Below are 6,475 nucleotides of genomic sequence, written 5' to 3' on the forward strand. Positions count from 1 at the left end.
CTTCTCCACTATGTAGCAGGTCCTTAAAAACATCTTGACCAGTCACTTTCCATTATCAGAACAATTCCCACTCAGCTTGAATATTCAGTCCTCTTCACTCTCAAATTTCAATCTGAAGGCCAAGGTAAAAACATCTGATTCCTCTACCCCCAGGGCAGACTTGGTGTAGAGGGTGGTGCATAGTCTCTTTATATACATTTCCTTCTTCCCTGTTGTACAGTCTAACTTCTTCATGTGTTAGGGCAGAGGAAAGGCGAAGGAAAACAGCAAATGGTCCCTTTCTTTACTGATTAAGCTGACAATCCTCTTCTTTGATTTTCCCTGTTTCTCTGGCCAACACTGGCACGTCAATGACAGACGCCCATTTCAGCAGGCTCCTGGCTGAGTCTCACGGAGCACATATGTGGACCCTTCAGAGGACCAGTATGAGTCTTCCCCACTGCATTCTTTCCTGCCCTGGGAGACCGGTCTTTACCTGGACCACTCCCACCCGTCACCTCCACAAAGACAGTCTCCCCCTTAGCCTCTTTCTGCAGGGCGCCCCGCTGGTGGTGGAGACCAACATGGCTCAAGCCCCGCTACCTTCCAACGTGTCCACTCAACCCACAACAAGCTCACAAATCCTCCCCAACCCAAATGGTGGGTAGGCAAGCAAGTTTACTGCCAGCTCCTTTCTTAGCCCTGTCACCTTTTGTGTGTTTCCTTTGCCCTTGTTCGGGGAAGCCAGGGACCAAATGACAAGTCCAATGGCTAAACCAGTGTCCAACTGGAGATGAGATGTCAGTCCACCTTTCCCGCCAATACTCGGGTACAAGTGATTCTTTTGGCTTCAACACACACAGAGGAGAGAAAAGCCTCTTTTTCTGAACACTGCACTAACCCAAAAGGCCTCCAACATCTGCCACTCTTGGTCATCCTATGCAGACTTGAGGGATACAGTAGGTCTGAAGTGATGTCCCTCAGCAAGCCCTGAGGTGGCTGTCCCTAACCTATGAAAATTCCTATACCTTGAAACCTTGATATTTTGTCTTCAGGATGGACACTAGCAACACTCTGGGACATCAGGAAAAATCCTGGACTTCATGAGATAAATGCCCTTTACAAGTGCTCCCATAGCCCCTGTGCTGCTTGGATCCTGGTCCCATTACATTGTGTGGCTCTTGCTTGCTAAATTATCTATCTCCCCCTCATCTAGCTGATCTTGGGGCTTTCTGGCCCATCCTGGTGACCAGCTCAGTGCCCGCCACATGGTGAGTGCTCAGTAGGTAATTTTTGAGAAGACCAGGCCAGCTAACTTTAGTGTGGGAAGGTTTTAAGAAAAAGTTTTAAAAGGATTTTAAAGAGAAGATATATTGTTTTCAGAAAGAAAATGGAAGATATTCCAAATAAGGGAAATAATTTGAGGGGTAAATGTGCAGATGGAAAAGATTTGTGCCTATAAATAGAGTTAGGTTTATTTAAATAGAACAAAATCATGATTACATACTGCATCAAGAAATGAGAAGTTGCTTTATAGAATATATAGTTTCATATATTAATTTTTTAGAATCATCTGCCTCCATTGTGCATATTTAGTGAAAATATAGTAAGCTGTCAATATCAAGACATATGGCCTCAGTTGTTATGGCAGGACTAACTTCAACTCACTTCCAGAATTTCTAGAACAGACAGACTTTTCTGGTAAAGATAAACAAAGAAGACTGCATCACATTAGCTCGTTCCTTATAAGTATTGATGCAATCAAGGTTTGCTGAACAATATCATCTCCACTTTAAAGTTATGTTGGTTCCCTCCAGTGACTCAGTATATGCTGAGTGAATTCTGAAGTCATTTAGGGCCACAAATATGGTCATGGGATAAATGTCCTGACCATGGTTTAGAAATGCCTGATTAAAAGCATTATTCTTGCTGAAAAGTCTCTGTATACCTCTGTTCAGTGTTACATGTCTGGGGTCCTTTTGTGAGTATCCCAGACTAGATGTAATTTACCTGTACTGGATAGGCATCTATAAATTATTCTTACAGAGATTTTCCCAGAGTTAAGGAAAACGTGTGTGTGTTTTGAACTGTGTATATTTGAAACAGAAGGGTAAAGCTTATTTTCTGGATCACCTGTCTCCACAAGAAATTCTCTTCTTGGATCATTCTATGCTGTTTGACTCCTTTTGACCTTTACATAATCAATGGACTGCTTCATGACTGTTATGAGAAGTGGCAAGTGTTGAGGGTAGACTTGGTTAATGGCGTCTACACTTGGAAAGTTGCCAAGTGGTGCTCTGCTAAGACCAGAGTTTTCTTTTAGACCTGTCCTTGACTGTCTGTGGTTCATGGTGGCCTGCAGAAATAGGTTATTTGAAGAATCTGGTTCACATCATTTCTGGCTGCAAACTGCCATTTTCTCTCCATCGTTACTTTTTGGAGAACTTGAGCTGACATTCCATACACCCTTGAGCTTTCCATCAGTGTTTCCTTGAACTCTTTTTTCTTAAAATCCTAAAAAATCTCCACATATCTCCCCAAATATTTCATACTACCACCCCATGATTTTCCCCCTTTGGCCCATGTACATATTTTGTCACCAGGAAAGTTACAAACAAGGGGAAAAAGGGGCAACCTTTCAACCAGACAGGCTCTTAATCCTGTGAAGGAATTCTTGGCTGATCTCTCTCAAACTCTCACCATTCATTTTATGAATGCAGACTTCCCTTGCTATGTGAATGTAATCCATTCCTTAAAACATGTTGGATAGCAAATTTTCAGATAAAGGAAGTTTATATTCTGTTATTTTAAATGGCAAAAATAATGTATTCCAAGCCCATCCAAAGCCACAACCAATTTTCTCAAATATCACTAAAATACTCTTAAAGCCCTCTATAACTATCCACCAAGGATTCCTTCATAATGTAAAAGCATTTAAAACATCAACTACCTAACTTTTGTGCACAATACTCCATTATATGGGGGAGTAGGGTTTTTCAGACTTTGGCATGCATCAGAATCATCTGGGGCGTTTGTGGAAGCAGGAAATCCTGGGACCCAGAGTTTCAGATTCAGTAGGTCTGGGTTGGGGCCCAAGAATTAGCATTTCTAACAGGCTTCCTGGTGATACTGATGCAGTTGGTCCACGATGAAACTGAGAGGAGGACTGCTGTAGAGTATAAGAGTTTCATCTTTCTTCCACACTCAATGAGTATTACTGAAATATAAATAACCATAGTGGAAATAATATGTTCAAGATGCTTTAAATAATGAATGCAAATTACACGTAGAAAAGTGAAATGAAATAATATGGCAATTTTCAAGTAATGATTATTGACCAATGGAAGAGTTGCCTGAGCAGTCTGGTGGCCAAAGGAAGGAGACGGAAGCTTCAGTTACGGTTGAGGTTTGAGGGTGGGTGAAAGAGGGAGTGGAATAGTAGATGCTTCACATCCTACAAGTCCAAATACATGGAACTGGGGGACAGCTTTGGCTGACTGGCATGCGAGACTCCAGAAGTTGGTGTGGCTCTGAACCATCTCATCTGAAGCCGTAGACTGAAACACCATGAAGGGAATAAAAGCCCTCAAAGTGGACATCTGTTCATATTCTCTTTGCTCAAGGTTATGCAGCTCCAGATAGCATAAGACAGGGTTTGTCATTGCATTCCTGGAGTGTGGTGCTTCCTTTGATATCACAATCACACTCGCTGCAGCAATGGTTTTGTAGGTGTGATCTACAATTTCTTTTGAAGATTCAGCTCAAGGATCCTCTTCCTTGCTTTCCTCCAAATGATGATGAGCATGAAGCTGAATGAGTACTACTTTCTTATAAGACATTTGCACTTAATTTGAGAACACCAATCTTCTGGATGTTGATGGTACACATTTAAACAACATGTCTCTCTATCAGGTAGCAGCTGAGATAGGACTGCAACACAGGCTACATCCTCTTACCTGGACTCACTTGCAACTTAGGCTTTCTGGCGTTTGCTTGCTGATTTGCAATAGCAGGTTTTTGACTCAGACAATAAATCTGGAATAAACATTTTTGCAAATCATTTTAGTGAGTAGTTGGATAGTGAGAGTTCAGATAATGAGGGATACTTGGGCGAATTAAACATTTAGTGTGTGGCAGGCATAGGCCTGGGTGCTGGGTATATAGTAATCAACACATAAATATAGTGCTGCCCTCATGGCCTTATAGCTAGTGAGAGGGAGAGACAATAAACCATCAAACAAATAAAATGTATACCACTGCAAAGTGTGATAAAGACTGAGAGAGGAAAATAACAGGATGCTGTTAGAGATAATAATGTAGGGATGGGGATGGGGAGTGCCCTTCTGAGAAGATAACATTTTATTTTTGTTTTTGTTTTTATGGAACATTTTGTTTTGAATTTTCTATAGAAATGTTTAAATTGCAAAAAAGTACCAAGAAGAAAATAACAGCCGCCCACATTTTCACCATCCAGAAATAACCTCTTAACATTTTGGCATTGCTACTTCCAATTAGAGCTTGTAAAAAATCTATTTTGCTGCTTCGAGGAGCAGTGGGTTTAATGGAGAACTCAAGGTGAGCTGGTTCAGTCTAGGTACTGTGGCTATGGAGTAAAGGGAAAGTGACAGAAAGGATTTGGGATACAACAGGGCTTGGGGATGATTGAGTGGCTGAGGGAGAGAGAAGCAAATAGGATGAATCCCAAGTTGTAACAGCTAGGTCTTAAGTTAGCATGAGGGAAACCATCTTAGGGAAAAGAAGCAATATTGTAACTATGACCCTGACTCACTAGTTTCTGTGAATACATTCTAGCCTGCACGTAGTGATTAAGTGATTAAGAGTGATTAAGCACTCTTGCTTTTACAAAATACATGATCTGCTAGTTCTATGACTCTTGCTTACGTATATCTCCCAGCTGTGATAAGACAACTTTGTTCTCTGAGTTCCCCAGGAACATGATGACCTCCAGAGAGAAAAATTCTGCATTGGTACCCATCACAAATGACAGAAGAAAGAGATAATATGGCGCCTTGAAATTTGTCACACCAGATGGTCAACATCCCTAACCCCTCTCCTTCCCTGCCCATTTCCCTATATAACTGCCTCAAGATTCTGTATGATTTTAAGATGGTTCTTTAAGACATTAGTCTGCCATCTTCCGATTATGCTGGCTAATCGTATAAATTTTCCTTTCTCAACCACAGCTTGTTTGTAATTGATTGACACCAGATTGCAGTCAGCAGAATGAGCCCCTTTTTGCTCAGTTACAAAGTGTTTGGCATAATCAAGTGGGTGATGCTGACGTCATTACGGAGATAGGAAGAAGGGACGTGAAATAGGTTGTAGGTGGGAAAAGAGACCAAGAGTTCAGTAATTTTGAAGATTCACGTCATTAACTTAAAAAGCAAATTCGCCAGTTATTTTACCCTCAAAAGGAGTTTATTCAGAATAGCCAAAAGAATTGCAACTCAGGATATGCTTGCTATGGTGAACTGTAGGCAAATCTGGAGGACAAAGGAGGGGAGCTTGCTTTTATAGAGGGAAAGGGGGAGTAGGGAGGGGCTTTTCTAAATGAAAGTCCATTGGGGGAAAGTAACAGTTCAGGGCAGCAACAGCTTCTCATTGGCTGAGTTGCAGTGTTTCTCATTGGCTGGGATGTTGCCAGGTGGGGAGAGAGATCTTCCTTCAGTACTAAAGTAGTTTTCCTTCCTGTAGAAGATTTAAGCTACCTCTCTTACTGTTTGGAGTAATTGACAATGTATGATAGGGTGTGAGAGCTCCTCCTCCAAGGCTTCCCAAATGCAATTTAGTTGAGGTTTCTCTTATTTATTTCACAACGTGACATCCCTAAATGGAGCTGAGAATTAGGCCACTGGAGAAACGATTCTGGGGCACATAAGAGAGACGATGTTAATTTGAGATGTTGCGTATAGATGCTATTTAAAGCCCAGGTTGTGGAAGAAATACCTGAGGAGAAAGTCTAGAGAGGGAAGAAATGGGGCCAGGAATGAGCCCCCAAGAAAAGCCAACATGAAAATGGATTAGAGGAGGGTGAAAGAGGTGACAGGGCACACGTGTGTGGTGATGGATGGTAACTAGTCTTTGGGTGGTGAACATGATGTAGTCTACACAGAAATCAAAATATAATGATGTACACCTGAAATTTATAATGTTATAAACCATGGTTACCTCAACAAAAACAAATGAAGAAAAAAAAGAAGATGGATTATAGGAAGGGCATCAGGGCTAAAAGATGAAAATGACTAGTCACAGGGGTGGGAGGAAAACCTGATAAGTTCTGTGGTAGGCAGAACAGCGGCAAAATAACCATGTCCTAATCTCTGCAACCTGTGAAAATATTAACTTAAATTGCCAAAGGAACTTTGCAGGTGGAATTAAGTTATGGATCTTAGATAGGGAGAGCATCCATGATTCTCAGGTGGGCCCAGTGCAATCACATGAGTCCTTAAAAGTGGAAGAGGGAGGCGATGATGGA

This window comes from Equus asinus, chromosome X (assembly GCF_041296235.1).
Source record: "Equus asinus isolate D_3611 breed Donkey chromosome X, EquAss-T2T_v2, whole genome shotgun sequence".
Lineage (NCBI taxonomy): Eukaryota > Metazoa > Chordata > Mammalia > Perissodactyla > Equidae > Equus > Equus asinus.